Source organism: Pelodiscus sinensis, chromosome 3, assembly GCF_049634645.1.
Source record: "Pelodiscus sinensis isolate JC-2024 chromosome 3, ASM4963464v1, whole genome shotgun sequence".
Lineage (NCBI taxonomy): Eukaryota > Metazoa > Chordata > Testudines > Trionychidae > Pelodiscus > Pelodiscus sinensis.
This window is the reverse complement of record NC_134713.1, coordinates 105,447,792-105,465,528: the sequence shown is the minus strand read 5'-3', so window position 1 is coordinate 105,465,528 and position 17,737 is coordinate 105,447,792. Positions and strand designations below refer to the sequence as shown.

General features: G+C 45.2%; 1 protein-coding gene and 1 long non-coding RNA gene across 4 annotated transcripts in view; one reads left to right on the top strand and one right to left on the bottom strand.

Moving 5' to 3' along the window:
* SASH1 (SAM and SH3 domain containing 1) overlaps positions 1-17,737 on the bottom strand; it is an 843,335-nt gene that overhangs the window by 233,939 nt on the left and 591,659 nt on the right. The gene's annotated exons all lie outside the window — the stretch shown is intronic.
* LOC142827913 (uncharacterized) overlaps positions 1-17,737 on the top strand; it is a 67,960-nt gene that overhangs the window by 35,337 nt on the left and 14,886 nt on the right. The window contains exon 2 of the long non-coding RNA XR_012902716.1: positions 15,716-15,859. This is a non-coding gene — a long non-coding RNA (uncharacterized LOC142827913). The remainder of the gene's footprint in view (positions 1-15,715; positions 15,860-17,737) is intronic.

Here is a 17,737-nt window from a genome sequence, read left to right as displayed (position 1 = left end):
GATGATAAGTAGGGATGCAGTAACTGCTTCTTGGAGGCCTGCATAGGGTCTTGCCAAATGATTAACATACGATATCCACAAAAACGTATTTTTAGATTAATCTAACAAATAAATCTTCTGGTATTATTTTGCTAAAAAGGCATTTCAGATAGTCTGGCAATAAATATTTTAAATCCATAATTAGGTACTAGCCGTGTTACCCATTTAAAGTGTTTTATAACTGCAGCACCACACTCAGTTATAGAACCCGAACATTCTTAAAAACCACAGAAAGACAATGAAACTTAGGCTGTTAAGTGCTAAAGTTACTTTTAAAAGTGGGAGTAAGAGTAAGCATCAAAAAAGTATCAAAAGGTAATTTCTATCTTAAATAAAAGAGAAGAGAAAAATCAGGGTGCAAAACAGACCACTTTCTATTTTCACAGATTTGAAGCGTTATGTGTGGAAACAGGACATCCCAAATGAAGTAGGAGCGCTCTCTGGCATCTTCTGGTATTTTCCCTATCTAATATTGATATGCATTTCTGCACACCAGCTCAATTTTGCCTCCACTTCAGTGTGCCTGCATTTCAATGGCACTGCTTGTAAAGACCATCAATAATAAAAGCAAGACTTATTTAGGATGAAAGGAGCTGCACGAATGTAAATACAGTAAAACTCCAATAGTCCAGCATCCAACTGTATGGCACTCCTGATAGTCCGGAATCAAAATGGCAAGAGCCTAGTGAGTGAGCTTTAGCAAAAAAGGAGTCACAAGGCAACAGCAGCAGCAGCAGCAGCAGCAGCAGCAGCAGCTGAACCGAACAAAAAGGGTAAAAAAGGATTAAAAAAACTAAAACGTCACAGTATACTGTATACAGTATGTACAATAAAAAGGGTTAAGAACACTTTATATACAGTATATACAGGCAGTCCCCGGGTTACGTACAAGATAGGGACTATAGGTTTGTTCTTAAGTTGAATTTGTATGTAAGTCGGAACTGGCTCCAGATTCAGCTGCTGCCACTGAAACTGACCAGGGGCTGACTACAGGAAGCCTGAGGCAGAGTTGCTCTGCCCCCAACTTCCTGGAATCAGCCTGATCAGTTTCAACAGCTGCTGAATCTGGAGCCTGGGACAGAACAGCTGGGGCGTTGCCCGGTAGGTTCCCACAGGACCAACCCAGCAGCACCCCAGCTGCTCTACCCGAAGCGTCCCGCAACAAAAGCCTGGTCTGCTGGGGGGGTGGGGGTGCACTAGCTGCGCCCCCTCCCCCCCAGCAGACCAGGGAGACCCGAGAAAGCCGCACAGGCAGAGGGATCCCGCTGTCCGTGTGGCTTTGCTCCTGTCTCCCTGGGGTGCTGGGGGGAGATCCCCCCAGCACACCAGGGAGACCCAAGCAAAGCCGCACAGGCGGAGGGACCCCGCCACCCGTGTGGCTTTGCTCCTTTGCCCCCGAGCAAAGCCGCACAGGCAGCGGGATGCCACCTGAGTGGCTTTGCTCCTGTCTCCCTGGTCTGCTGGGGGGGGGGGTCCAGCAATGCCGCTGGACTCCCCCAGCAGACCAGGGGGACAGGAGCAAAGCCGCCCAGGCGGCGGGGGTCCCGTTGCCTGGGCGGCTTTGCTCGGGTGTCCCTGGTCTGCTGGGGGGGGGGGGGGTCCAGCGGCTTTGCTGGACCCCCCCCCAGCAGACCAGGGGTACCGGGAGAAGCTTTTCTCACCCCAGAGGACACGGGCGGTGACCCGCCGCCCGTGAGCTCCGGGGTGAGAAAAGCCCCGTTCGTAAGTGCGGATCCAACGTAAGTCGGATCCGCGTAAGTCGGGGACTGGCTGGAATGTATAAAGAATATATATAACCATCTTATAGTACCTCCTGATAGTCCAGCATATCCTATAATCCGACACCACTTAGGTCCCAAAGGTTCCGGATTATCGGAAGTCTACTGTACTTAGTACTGTATATTGCTTGTCATATTAATCCGTTAATGTTTATATTCCAAAGGTCTCTCTCTCATAGCCTTCATGAACCTTGTCTCCAAATACTTACACAGTGTACACCAGAGAAGGCCATTCAGACACAAATATTTCCAACCCAAAAGCTATCTTATTTATACACTGTAGCAAGAAAAAAACATCAACACTTGAGGTGGAAAGGCAAAGAAAGAAAACATTGCATTGGGGATGATTACCGTATCAGTTATTCATTTGAGACTAAACAATACAGCTCAGGACGGCATTGTGCCTGGGTGGACTCAAGCAATTAGCGTCAAATGTTGAACAGTTAGCCTGCGACTGTATTGGAATTTGCAGCTGAAGGGGAGGGACCCCAAACTAATCCATAAAGCTAAGTTTGGCATAAAACTAAGGCAATAACATCTACTGCCATCATGAACAGCTTAATGGCAAAATTCAGCCACAGGGGAGTCAGCAGCTGGTTGGCTTCTTAGCTTCCCCAGTAGAAGCTGCTTAGTTGGTAGCCTCCCTGAATACTAATTTAATAAAACTCAGTATTTTGAAGAAACTCCATCTATTCTCACAAGGACTGCATTGAGCCTTTTAGACATTATTTAGTCCGATCAAATTCCTATAAAAAGTGAAGATTTAGAAGGCAGTCTTGCTTCTTTGAAGCCATCTTCTTAGAAGGAACATATTCATCCTACCTAAAAACTATTTTTTAAGGTTACTGTTTATTTCACTTTCAAATTTCTAAAGCACAGTTGTTTTAACACTTTTGGTCAAAGCCTGTTCTCATTCTAGCCAATAGAAAACTCCCATTGATTTTCACTTGAGTGGGATCTGGCCCTGAACATGTCTGTCATTGAATTAAAGTTGTTTCCCAGGGATAAGAGTAATAGATATTTTGTTTACTCATGACAAACAAAATACCCCAAGCATCTTCAATAAACAGAGAAATTGAAATACTTTTAAAGTGTACCTACTGTGCATCATAGTATGCGATTTAGACAGCAGCATGGGGCGGGGACTTAGAACATCCAGAATGCTAATTCTGGCTCTGCCACTGAATGGCCCTGGGAAATTCGCTTCACATTTCTGTCTCAGTTTCCATTTCTTTAACTAGGGGATAATATTTATTTACTTACCTCACAGAGATATTGGGGGGAATTAATTACTCAGTTTATGTCTGTGTAGACACAAAATGCTAAATAGTAACATTATTCATACATCCACATACAGCATAGGTTTTACATATAATACATATTATGATGCACTATACACACATATCCATATTAAAATATTTATATAATGAGTTGCATGTACTGAAAGATTAAAGAATATTATAATCCACATATGCTACTTAAACATATACTTTTTTACTGGGATTCTATTTGTCCAGTCTGTGGCAAACACCTCTGCTTTTTCACATAATTAATAGTCCAGGGAACTCTCTGAAAACAAAAGCATACAGGCAGTCCCCGACTTACGCGGATCCGACTTATGTCGGATCCGCAGTTACGAACAGGGCTGCCCCGGAGTACACGGACTGCGGGACCTCGTGGTCCCGCCGCCCGTGTACTCTGGGCGAGAAAAGCTGCTCCGCGTCTCCCTGGTCTGCAGACCAGGAAGACGTGGAGCAAAGCCGCTGCCCGAGCCCCCCCCCCCCCCCCCCGCGGCTTTGCAAAGCCTCGGGGAAGCCGGCAGTGGAGCAGCGGAGCAGCAGGGGGGCTCGGGCAGCGAGGCAGCCCCGGCGCGCCTGGGCTGCTCCGCTGCCAGCTTCCCCGAGGCTTTGCAAAGCCGCGGGGAAAGCCGGCAGCGGGACAGCCATACGCCCCGCGGCTGTCCCGCTGCCGGCATCCTCAGAGGCCTTGCTCCCCGTCTCCCTGGTCTGCTGGTCTCCAGCAGACCAGGGAGACTGGGAGCAAAGCTGCGGAGGACCCAGGCGGCGGGACTGCGGTGCGTCTCGGTCCGCCGCCCGCGTCTTCCTGGTCTGCTGGGGTGGGGGTGGGGGGCGCAGCTAGTACGCCTCCCCCCACCAGCAGACTAGGCTTTTCTCCGGACGCCTGTGGCAGAGCAGCTGGGGCGCTGCCGGTTGGTCCCGCAGCGCCGCTCTGGGCGCTACTGGACCAACCCAGCAGCACCCCAGCTGCTCTGGTCCTGATTCAGCCGCTGCTGGTCAGTTTCAGCAGTGGCTGAATCAGGATGCCTGGGGCAGAGCAGATGGGGTGCTGCTGGGTTGGTCCAGTAGCGCCGAGGAGCGGCGCTACTTGAGCAACCCAGCAGCACCCCAGCTGCTCTGCCCCAGGCGTCCTGATTTAGCCGCTGCTGAAACTGACCAGCGCTGACTACAGGAAGCCCGAGGCAGAGTTGCTCTGCCCCGGGCTTCCTGGAATCAGCTGCTGATCAGTTTCAGCAGCAGCTGACTTGGGGACGCTTGCGGTTCTTAAGTTGATTCTGTATGTAAGTCAGAACTGGCGGTCAGTTTCAGCAACGGCTGAATCTGGACGCCAGTTCAGACTTACATACAGATTCAACTTAAGAACAAACCTACAGTCCCTATCTTGTACGTAACCCGGGGACTGCCTGTACTTAAAATAAATGTAAATAAAAGTTGGTAATTTGAAGGCACTCTCACTCATAAGCTCATACTGACAAGTGGGGGAATGCATGTTCAAAAATGTTCCTAACTTCTTTTCGATTGAGATTATTAACATATACTAAAACAGTCAAGGAATCAGCAAGAGACCACCACAAAATAGAGATTCACATGAAGCAACAGAAGACTCACATAAACAATTAATCTTGCAAAGACTGGAGCATATGAATAACTATATTCCCATAAGTAAGCAGTTCGATTGGCTTCAGTGAGACTTCTTCCCAAACCTTTCCAGGATCGGGCCTATAAAGTCTTTTTAGTTATGCCTGCAGTGCCCTGAATTTTAGACTATGAGGGTGTGAACAGTAAAAGTGCTGCACTGTAACTCCCTCCTGTGGGCACAAACTAAAAAGTCCCCACGAATGTTATTCTCTTCAAATAGGATTACATTCATGTGAACCTTTTAGTCTGTGCCCACATTATCCACACATGGGAAATACAGAGCAGCACTTCAGTGCACACTGCTATTTCTTCTCCCGTAGACTGAACTACGGGGCACACAGTTGTCACGAGCAGCTTAATTCCCTAGTTGATGCAACAGCTATGGTCATGGTAATATTAGCATCTTTCATGCTTAAAGTGAGAATTAAAGGCACTCAGCTTCCAACAGCAGCAATGTCCTTTTGAATCATGGTGGGATTCCAGATTGAGGGAGAAAGTCAACTTTCAGACCTTTTGTTTCTTCGCTACCATTCATGACTGAGAAAACTAATACTGCCCCATGCTTTCCCTCTTCCCCCTCCTCTCTCCAGGCAGGCACTGGCCAACTAGTACAGACACAGTTGTCTGACACTAACTTCAGCGTACATACTGTCCATGTGAGTTATCAAGTCTGAGCCCATAGGCCCAGCAGAGGGGCAGATACCAAAATACAAGTTTGTCAAAGTCCACTGATTTTCTAATTGTTAGAATTTGTCATGATCATTGTATCCACATTTTTCATTCATGACACACATTTGTATTCCTACAGCCATTGCAGATATCTAATGTCTACTCATTTCAATGGCACTGGATACCTGTAGGTACTTTATAATTAAATATTGTGGCTTCAGTCTTTCAATTACATATATAATGTTAGTCTCATGGGCAGCTCCAACTCAAGTGAGAAAAGTTGTGCTTGTTACATATATAGGCTGGTATTTGTATGTCAGTCCCCTTCCCCCCCCCCCCCGTGTGTTTAAATGTAGAATTAGTAGTGCCCTTTGTTGTGTAATATATAATCTTAGGCTACGTCTACACTGGCCCCTTCTTCGGAAGAGGCATGCTAATTTAGAACTTTGAAATAGGGAAATCCGCGGGGGATTTAAATATCCCCCGCGGGATTTAAATAAACACGCTTTTTTTCCGGCTTGGGGAAAAGCCGGAAAAGAGCGTCCAGACTGGCGCAATCCTCCGGAATAAAGCCCTATTCCGTAGGATCTCTTATTCCTACTTTCTACATTTGAATACACTTTCAAGTAGGAATAAGAGATCCTCCGGAATAGGGCTTTATTCCGGAGGATCGCGCCAGTCTGGACGCTCTTTTCCGGCTTTTCCCCAAGCCGGAAAAAAAGCGGCGGCCATGTTTATTTAAATCCCGCGGGGGATATTTAAATCCCCCGCGGATTTCCCTATTCCAGAGTTCTAAATTAGCATGCCTCTTCCGAAGAAGGGGCCAGTGTAGACGTAGCCTTAGAGATTAAAGATTTGATGCAACTCCTTTCATAATCAATGGAAAGACTCCCACTGACTTCAGCAGAAGCTGGATCACTTGCTGAACGCTGCAAAGGTATTCAACTACTAAGGTCTGAGCAATCTCGCTGGGGGCAGAGTGGTGCTGACAGCTTTTATTTCCTCTTGGAACTTTTCTGGAATCTCCATTCTCCCTCCCCCCATACCCTTCTAGTCACATAAAATGAGGACGAGTCCTTCACATCTGTTATCCCTGCCCAGCTAAAGTCATTGGACAGCTGTGTGTGCAAGAAAGCACTGGAATCAGTAAAAAAGAAAATTAAATAGTTGTGCAGTTCTGGTCTAATATTCCATATTCCAGTTTCAGCTCACAACCGAGAAAACTTGTACGGCTGGGTTATTAACTCCTGAAAATAGAACTTTATAACGGAGACGCTTCACTAAAGCAGTGCTATTGGGCACTGCTATAATAATCAGTTTTAATGAGAGCTGTTAATATCACCTCAATCAAAATGGTTGCCCTGGGCTGACGTCTTGGGCTGTGCACAGGTGCTCTCAGCCAAAAATGTAATGAAGGTTATTACATTATCAACGAGGCACAGATGTGCATCCTGTTTGAACTCAAGGTGGTGTTATTGCCAAGTGCATAGCACATTCAGCAGATCCCTGGCCTGCTTGTATCAATATGCTGTTCCAGCTCAATGAACCCGAGCATAGCCTTCTGCTTCCTCATGACACAGCCAGTTAGGATGTTTAAGAATGCAAGGCAGGTAAATCAGAACAAAAAACCAACCGGGTTGGTTCTTGATATGCATTTAATTCCTCTCCCCACAACCTTGAATTGATGCACTTAGATTTGAATTCCTTCTGCATAGTAAAATAGTCATCTTCCTTTCTGCAGTTGAGCAAACAATATGGGTTAGACAGAAAATTCTCCCTCTCTCTATGGTAATGTCCCTTCTTCATTTGGAATCCTGGCAATTTTTTCCAGAGTTTCTTCCCCAGTGACTTCACCCTCTGCTCATTAGCACTCATCTTCACCTCCTTCTCAAAGCCACAGACACAAGTCATTATTTTGCAGCATTTCTGAAGTGTTTATGGCACGCATATGCACAGGTAATAAGAATATCAAGAGTTCATAATAGTGGTCTACTCAAATATAATATAAGAAATCAAATGTGCTTGTGCTGAAAACACCACCAAGGCATTCAGAAGATGATTTAAAATGAGCCACTCAATGTCCACGGAGTCCATCTTTCTTCCTCCTTTGTTTAGCTATGATTGGGCAATGTGCTGCAGGAGCTCTGAGAGAAATGAGAAATGGTATCTCATCAGAATGAAGTGATGTGGGAACAAGGAAGGAGAAAGACTCGTCTCACCACAGGTATGGGAATGAAACTACTCTGTTCTCCAGAAATACACATGGGTTATCGTCCGGACCGACCTGTAAGGAAAGGAGCCTGATTTGATTAGCAACACTCTAAATTCTACACAGTTTTTTTCCCGGAAGAGGTATGCAAATAGTGCTCGCATTTGCATACCTTCTTCCGCTTTTTTCCCCGGGAAGAGGCTTTTCTGCCATTTGGCCCCATCTACACGGGGCCAAATGTCAGAAAAAAACCCTCTTTCGAAAGCCCCTGTAAACCTCATTTTACGAGGAAGAAGAGGGTCTTTTGAAAGAGGTGTTTTTCTGACATTTGGCCTCATTTAGATGGGGCCAAATGGCGGAAAAACCTCTTCCAGGGGACAAAAAGGAAGAAGGTAGGCGAATGTGAGCACTATTTGCATACCTCTTCTGAACCTCCCCCCCCCCAAGTGTAGCCATATTCTCATTAGCAAAGAAGTGAGCAATATGTGTGAGAAAGGAACTAAGTTGTCACAGTTACATGAGGAATGTGACTTGTAAGGCTGAATAAATTCTGACTGGAGAATGACGTGTGTGCTGCTTCCGCTCCAATCTTCCCAGATCTGACTGACCACTTTGATTTTTACTAACCATTTCAATTCAGATGCTTGCATAAGTGAAGTTATATCTGCTTTCTCACCAACCTCCACACAGCTTAAGCACTGGGGGGAGGTGGAACTTGGGCATAAACAGTAAATGAGTTTGATGTAGAAGACACTGAGTGAAATTCTATGGCCTGTATTATTCAGGAGGTCAAATGATAATGGTTCTTTCTGGCATACTCCCTTATGTTTTCCTGTTATTCATTAAGGATGTAAAAAAAATGTATAAAAATAGTAACTGTGTAACCAATCAAAATGACGTGGTGTTATACTGACATGTATTATTAAGAAAGCATTTACTTGAGCAATTTGGATGTTTTGGTTGAATTTTCTAAAACTTTTGCACTTCTGTTTCTTTTCTTTACCCTACACAGATGACTTCCTTTAACAGTTTCAACTAAAGGAGGCAATCTGTATGCTAGTCAGAGTGCATGAATAATTCTCGCTTATCTCAAACCAACCTCAACTGTCCTTGGGTGGCTGACAAGAAGTTACAGGAACCATTCCAATTCCCACTTGGGAAAAGCAATTCATTTTACAACTTTGCTGTAGTGCAACCCCAGTCACAGCAAGACACTGAAAAGCAGTTGCAACTGAACATTGTTTAACATACATCCTAGTGAGCAAGGCTCTCAGGGCATGTTTTAATCATCAATAAAATCAAGAACAATAGTTAAAATATGTATCCTTCTGTCCAAACAGCATAAAGGACGTTGACTGACTTAAAAAAATTATCCTGAAGCATTTCATAATATTGGTATGTACTTGCCATGTGGCAGATTCTAATTCTGCCCATGCTCCAGATCTTGCAAAGACTGAAAGTACTTTAAAGCAGCATATAAAGCTCTAGTCGGGAATATACCTCCTTAATATACACACAATCATGTTGCCCAAACCTGTATTTTACAAGAAGTAATGTTTTTCACTGCACTGTGTGAAGTTAGTGGAACTTGCTGGCAAGGAGTATAAGCAGAACTCAAATAAAGCATTAGCAATTTAGGGGTTTGGTCCTAGAAGGTTCTGAGTAGTTGGGCATTGCACTTAATCTGATGCTTACTTTAAACATGTAAATATCCCCATTGATACAAACAGCGCATAATTTAAAAAGCTTTGCTGGATCAGGGCCAGAGCACTCAGCACCTTGCAAGGTTGATCCCTTTCTGAATAACAGGTGCACCCACAGTTATATTAATTAGAATGGAAATCTTAAGGGATCAGACTGTCATATTTCAAGGGCCCAGATTAAAAAAGGAACCAAATTTAGACACCTACATTTCTGTTTTAGGCACCATTGCAGTCCACAAAATCGCAGCGTGGCTGTTACACTATCAGCACCAAGTCCATTTGGCACCTGCATTTTTCCAGTAATAGTCCTTTCTAACAGAGTTCCTGTCACAGCCAACACTACCAGCATCTGTCATCACATGACAAAAAGCTGGGGCTTTTTTTTTTACTTTTTCATTTGGCCACACATCCAGACAGCTTGTAAATGCTGACGCCGCTCTCCTCCTGATCCTTATTGTCCAAACCTCCCAGCCAAATCCCCCATTCAGACTCTGACGTTATATTCAGTCTTGAGTAAAGCAATATCCACCATCCTGGCCTCCTCTCCCCTGTCCCCGCCGCCCACACACACAAATCTAAATGCTCCCACTCAACTCATCTTCCTGGCTAAAAGACTCCCCATTCATCTCCTCTCTTTTGACCCGCTCCACTGGCTTCCCATCCAGTATCATATCTAATTTAAGCTTCTGGTTACCACCTTCAATGCTTTACATAAATAGGGATGGGCAGTTATCCTCCCCTCACTAAGCTCCATGTTGATTCTATTAACTCTTCTTCTACTATGTTCCCAGTCTCATCTACCCATCTGCCAGGTATCTACACTCATTTCTACACCTTCTTTCATGCTGCTTCTTCCTGAGCACATTCACAAGGGCCCTATTATGTTTCCAAGTAAGTTTATAAAGATCCACTTCTGCCATGAAGTCTATGCTTATCTTGTTGATTCGTATATAACATTCCTACTGTTATTCCTCTTCCTCTGAGCTACATTTGAGCTTTTGGGAGCAGAGATTAGGACCCCTCCGCACACTCCACATTCTCAAGTAAAACCATTAGGAGCTATTTAAATGTCTGATTATTTAGGGGGAAAATACAGTCAAATGTATAAATAAGCAAATCTGAAAAAGTATAAAATATATTTACTTAAACTTCATAATATGGAAACTTTAGATCAGAGCTACTCAACACGTGGCCTGCAGTCTGTTTGGTTGCGACCCGCAGTGTGGGTTGGGTTTACACAGGGCTCAACATGCGGCCCATGGGCGGGATCCTTTGAACATGATCTCCACTGGGAACATGCTCCATAATGGAGTCAATGTAATAGTGTTCTGTTGATATACATTTTAGTAGTTCAATTCCTGGACTGTCATTGCTCATTAAAAGTGCTGTCATATGGGTAGAAATTGGGTAAATATTGCATTTTATTAATATCAGCAGAAGTGACTTAAATGAGGCCTGCATGTTGTGTAGTCTTGTCTTAATCTTTGTATTCATGCTTGTCAGTGTGAAAGAAGATATTTGTAGATATATTTGCATGTACATGCAAGCACACTTAAGTTGCGGCCCTCAGCATGCGCTGTGAGTATCATTGTGGCCATTGGAGCTTCCAAAGTTGAGCAGTCCTGCTTTAGATGTTATTTGTAACAATTAGTAGATAAACTATTTTTCTTTAGAGGAGTGAGTTTTAAAATGGATGTGCCTATAAAACCTATTTATCCACAAATATTTCTGCATCAGAAACAGCACAGAACCTTTTTCCCAGAAAAAGCCAAATTCCACTCTCACTCGCACCCATATAAAACCAAGAATAACACCACTGTCTTAAAGGAATTGCTCTGGAGTTAAAAAGATTCAAATGGGAACAGAATTTGGACCATACGTTTTAGGAGAGAGACAATACTTCACTCTCTGTAGCCCATTCAGTCTTCAGCTTTTCTGTAAAAGTCCTACAAAGAAACACATTAGTGATGGTGTTTTTAGTGTGATGTGGGCAATGTCTCTCCAGGAGCTGGGCCTATGCCAAACTGATTTACACTGTCCCCAAAGCAATAAGAAATGTTGGTCATTTGTCTGTACTCAAGCAGCAGTGTAGAGGTGAAAGTGTCCAGGGTCCAGATGTTCTAAAGTGTGTAGTGGAATTTTCAAAGTGCCAAGGGGCCTATCCACATTTTTAGGCACCTAATTGCCTTTGAAAATCTGACTTTGGATGCCAACATCATGCCACTGCCAGGAAACATGCCAACTCTCTCCACACAGATCTTTTGAAAAATGTCTAAATAAGTAACATGAAAGTGCAAAGGCTCTGATAGTTAAGTAGTAAAAATTAATAGGACTCACTATATGATAAAAATCATTCACGTGCAAGTAAATTATTTCTACAGGTCCTTAGTAGCTGCTTTTGGAAAGAGAGGAGGTAATGCTATTTGTTTAGCCATGGGAGAGAAAAAGTGCACCAATACTACAGACTCTAAACCCTAAGAGCTCTCAATATTTCCTCTTTTATGCATTAGGCAGCTGTTTCTCTTGGGAAAGTTCCTGGAAGGCATCTGAGATGAACACAGGATGATGGAACATGGGCTTGATGAAAGAATGCCAGGGCAAAACTTGCACACAGAAAATACCCTCAGGTCCCCATTTAACAGCTTTCCAAACCACACTAGCTGTTTAATTTAGCCATTCCTCCACCCCCACTAAGGCAGAGTGAGAACAGAGTAAATCCTGCTGTCAAATGCAAGATGCCTTCAACATGTAGCCCCCTCCAGAGGCCTGTACACAGAGGGTGGAAAGAAGCCAACCTTGGCAAAAGAACACTGTGACACATCCTCACATGGTTGTGGACTGCAAAACAAGCCACCCAACATTTACTCTGGGAAAAGAAAGGTTTTGAGTTTAAGGGGGTTTGATTTTAAGTGAATTAAAGATACCAAATTTAGAAGTTATGCGTGCACGCTTGCATACAGAAATATGCACATATATACAGCACACACTTATCCAGCTAACTATTGTAACATAGCCCCAAAATTATTTTGATTGTTGTTTTAAAAATGTAACTAGAATGATTAAGTAGGCTAAAAGTTCCATCTATTGTGATCAGAATTAAAATCTAGTGTTTTACTGTAACAGTTACTAGAAAAAGGGACTATAAAAGGGAAAAATGTTATGTGGTGGTCATAAATCATTAGTTGTTACAAAACTAAAATTAAGAAGAATTCTTGGGATCTCATTTTTTTACACTACAGGCAGTCCCCGGGTTATGTCGCTCTGACTTCAGTCGGACCCCTAGTTACGAACCAGGGGGGAGAGGGCGCCGCTAGTGCGGGGTGCCTCCCCCACTGTTGCTGCCTCCGGCAGCGCGGAGGGGCACTTCCCCCCAGAAGACCAGGGAGATACGGAGCTAGTGCCCCCCCCAGCAGACCAGGGAGACGCGGAGCGGCTTTTCTCGCCGCGGAGGATGCGGGCAGTGGGACCGCGGTGCGTCTCGGCAGTCCCGCCACCCGCATCCTCCGCGGCGAGAAAAGCCGCTCCGCGTCTCCCTGGTCTGCTGGGGGGGGGGGGGAGGGGGAGGGAAACGCAGCTAGTGCACCCGCCCCCCAGCAGACTGGGCTTTTCTCGCCGCGGAGGACACAGGAGGCGGGACCGCAGAGACGTGCCGCGGTCCCGCCTCCCGCGTCCTCCGCGGCGAGAAAAGCCGCTCCGCATTTCCCTGGTCTGCTGGGGAGGGGCACAGCTAGTGCACCCCCCCCCCAGCAGACCAGGCTTTTCTCGCCGACGCCTGGGGTAGAGCAGCTGGGGGGCTGCCGGATTGGTCCCACAGCGCCGAGGTGCGGCGCTGCGGGGACCTACCCGGCAGCGCCCCAGCTGCTCTGTCCCAGGCGTCCAGATTCAGCCGTTGTTGAAACTGATCAGCGGCTGATTCCAGGAAGCCTGGGGCAGAGCAGCTCTGCCTTGGGCTTCCTGTAGTCAGCCGCTGGTCAGTTTCAGCAGCGGCTGACTTGGGAATACCTGGGGCAGAGCAGCTGGGGTGCTCTGCCCCAGGCGTGTCCAATTCAGCCACTGCTGGTCAGTTTCAACAGCGGCTGAATCTGGACGCCAGATCCGACTTACATACAAATTCAACTTAAGAACAAACCTACAGTCCCTATCTTGTACGTAACCCGGGGACTGCCTGTAGTTTCCAGTGACACAGTTGTTGTACAAATTCTAAACACAAAACTTGGAAGTAGAACTTAGAACACTGGCTCTTCAGGCCGAAAAACATAAACGTTTACAAGAGGCGGGCACCCGCCTGGTCCAGTGCAGACATCATGGACCTTGTCCACGACCTCCACACTAGGCACAGGAAAGCTTGTCTAGGGCAGGAGAGCTGCCAGCCTGGCCACTCAGGAGCAGGTTTGCATGAAAATCAAGGTGGTCCACTGAGACCCCCGACCCTGAGCCCTGAGCTTAGAATGGCCGTCCTGGGTCAGACCAAAGGTCCATCTAGCCCAGTAGCCTGTCTGCCAACAGCGGCCAACCCTAGGGACCCTGGAGGGGATGGACCAAAGACAGTGACCAAGCCATTTGTCTCGTGCCATCCCTCTCCAGCCTTCCACAAACCTTGGGCAGGGACACCACTCCTACCCCCTGGCTAATACTACTCCATGGACCCAACCTCCATGAATTGATCTCTCTTCTCTTTAAACTCTGTTCTAGTTGTAGCCTTCACAGCCTCCTGCAGCAAGGAGTTCCACAGGTTGATTATTTGCTTTGTGAAGAACAACTTTCTGTTATTAGTTTGAATCCTGCTACCCATTCCTTTCCTTTGGTGTCCTCTAGTCCTTCTATTATGGGAACTAATGAAGAACTTTTCTGTATGCACCCTCTCCACCCCACTCATGCTTTTATAGACCTCTATCCTATCCCCCCTCAGTCTCCTCTTTTCTAAGCTGAAAAGTCCCAGTCTCTTTAGCCTCTCTTCATATGGGACCTGTTCCAAACCCCTGATCATTTTAGTTGCCCTCCCCTCTCCCACCCTCTCTCTTCCCCTCTCCTACCTCCTTTTCCCAGTCTCCCCCAGTTTTGTTCAATAAAGAGAGATTCTATTTTTGACCACGTGTCCTTTATTTTGTACATCAGGAAGGGGGGCTAGGGAGGGGTAAGTGGAAGGAGGTGAGGGAGGAATGGGGTACGAACCCCCGATGGGGAGGACTGGGCTGGCTCTGCAGGCTTCTGGGGGTGGAACCTCTCCTGCAGCCCCCCAATTACCCCCTCTCCCCAGATGGCAGCGTGCGGCAAGTGCAGCCGGTTTGATGGCCGAGTGCTATGATGTGCCCAGTGTGGGTACTCCGGGCAATCCAAGCCAGGACTGCTTTGCAAGCGGGGCACCCCTGAGAACTGTCTGTCCAGGGTGGGGGTCGGGTCCCTTTAAGCACAGCCCTCAGCTAGCCTGAGACAGCAGCTCCATGCTCTAAGTCCTCATCTGATGCCCTGCCGGCACTGCTTCCGGCCATCCTTAACCCCGGTTCAGGGTCCACTCTGTGTGGACAAGCTAGTTCGAATTAGCAAAACGCTAATTCGAACTAGTTTTTTTACTATGGATGCGTTAGTTCGAATTAGCTTAGTTCGAATTAGTTAATTCGAACTAAGTTAGTTCGAATTAGCGCTGTAGTGTAGACATACCCACTGAGAGGAATTCCTCCTGCAGCTTTAATGATGAAATGGGAAGCTGAATTCCATCTGATTTTCTCTCAATTTACCAAAGAGACAAGAAGGGCATCAAGTGATTAAGTGATTAATTAATATTAGTGTTGGAGGAAATAAAATAACCAAGTTCTAAACAGCTCAAAAGGAAGGCAATTTTCTGCCATGCTACCAAGTTATAAATTAGTATTTATTCCATGAAAACACTATTTATGCATTTGCATTCACCCCATCTCAAACCCTAAAGCACAGTTCTGAAACACTAGTGGGGTGCATAGATTGGAAATGCACTGTTATTCCTTATGCCACTATGGCTCTAATTTCATTAATACTGCATTCACCTGAAACCTGAGCTCTGTTAAACATGTTCTTTTCACAAGCCCCACAAGTGAACTCCTAGGAGAACTCTGTTGGACATTTCTTCTTACATTATTGCTGGGGGCTTAGCTATGCAAAATTAATAGGAATAATACATGAGGTAGCAATCAAGCTCTATGTATCACTGTAAAACGACAGGCACACACGATTATGGTCATAAGTGGTCAGTCATAAAAGCTGGGTATCTGAGCTAGTCAGACACTTATTGGAATAGTTCCAACTGTAAATAGAGAGGGAATGTTGAATAATTCGCTGAAAAACAACAGGAGGCACCTTAGGCTAAGAAGTTTGACATTGGTTTTGATCTGTATTTTTCAATGCCAGACACTACAATGGAGATTTCTTCATTTCGCACTATCATCACAGAATTCTGAGAAGGCTTCTCCTTGCCCTGGATTTAACCCTCATCTTTTTCGGATTGGAATGGCTGGAACTCTCAAGAGAACCAAGACTATAGACCCATCCAAGGTATTCTCTTCCCCACAAGAGGTCCGTGTATTTTTTGTAATGCTTCCAGACTTTGACTTGGGGAGTAAAGGTATAGGACTCACAAGAGAACTCTGTCCCACATAGCTCCACACAGACACCTGACATGTGAAGCATTATCCATTAAGCCACAGGAGTATTTCCCTATTTCTAAATTTAAACAGATATGCAGAGCATGTTGCTGTGTCCATTGCCAATCTCAGGCTAAACCCAGGCAGTGTAATACTCATTGTTGGCATTTTTGCCAACAGAATTTTTTTACCCCCTATGGCTATGTCTACACTATAGAGTTTTTGTGTAGAATGTCCACACCTCAAGCGCGTTTTTGTGCAAGAAAATTTACAGTAAAATGGCAGAACAAAGGGCTTTTTGAGGTGTAGGTATACCTCTTTCTACGAGGAATAAGTTTTGCAAGAGTTCTTGTGCAAAAAGGTGTGTGTGGACACTCAACAGGGGTTTCTTGCGCAAAAAGAGCCTATGAGAAAAAGCACAGGAGTGTCCATGCTATGTGGACACTCTCTTGTGCAAAAGCACATCGCCTTTGTGCTTTTGAGGCGTGGACACGCTTTTGCGCAAAAAGCTTTTTGCGCAAAAACCCTGCAGTGTAGACAAAGCCTCTGAGTTGCTTCTGCTTTGTCAGCAGGAAAACATTTCTGCCTACAAAGCACTGTTTACACTGATACTTGCTGCTGCAAACCTTTTGTTGTTGGAAGAACAGGGAAATTAAGTGCCTGTGAATGGCAAAAGTTTTGTCATTCAATTACCAATGTAGACAGAGCCTTAGTTAGTTTGTATGTTGCTCTCTGGTATATATTATACATATGCCATTGCTCAGGTTTTTTGGTTTACGCTTCAAGCAATAACATCCAGCAGAGCTTTCTACATACATTTTCATTATGGGTCTTGGGATACTGTCATTCCTTGCACAGCCCTCTTTATCTTTTTAGTTGGAGGCAGGCCCAGTGTAACTCCACTGACTTCTCTGGGATTATTCTCTGAAGGGGGCAATTGTATCTGGGATTACCATTTAAGCAGTTTGAACAGAAATAGTCACAGGCCAATTTTGACTGAGAAGAAGGGGAAAGTAGTAGAAATGCTCTACTGATGTAATTTCTTGACTGTCGCTTTTTCTGCCTACCATTCCCATTGGTATTCTTCACTGATTGTAATTGCCGGAAAATGGCAAGGTTTTGCTTGTCCCCTTAGATGAGTGGGCTGAAATTAGTGGTTGTGCAGATCTGCAGTTTACTCATTACATTATAAAACATCCAGCCAGAGGTAGGTGGAGGGGGATGGGGTGGACCTGTAATTATAGGATGGAAATTGTTGAGTTGGTGCATAGTCTAACTATACAAATCATCCAAAGCAAATACATACTTTTATAATTACATAGTACCTAATCAATTTAACATGTGATGTTTGGTGGAAAATAATTTTATTGGGGAAAAATAAAATCTTGGTATGTGAAAGGTCACTAAGGACAAAATCATGGGCTAGTATTTACAATGACATATGTTCCTGGCTGAACAGCGAGCGCTTTCTTAATCGGCCTGTTCTTGCAATTCATGTATTTGGATGAACAGTAGCATTTAATATTATCAGTGCAGCTGGCAGGAAAAGGCTATTTACTTAAAGGAGTTTATCCCCCCCGTTCCCATAAGTGCCTAAAGAGTGACAATAGCAGGCAGCCCCCACTGAGACAAATGTGCAGATGTCTCCTACATGTGCAGACTGGGAAAAGTGGGAAATCACAGACTATTTGTAGCACCATCCTTAATTCCATTTGCCCTTTGAACTCCTCTTCTTGAGATTGGGGGAGGGGGGAGGGAGAGAAATGAGGTAGCCCGGAAGAAAATGTGC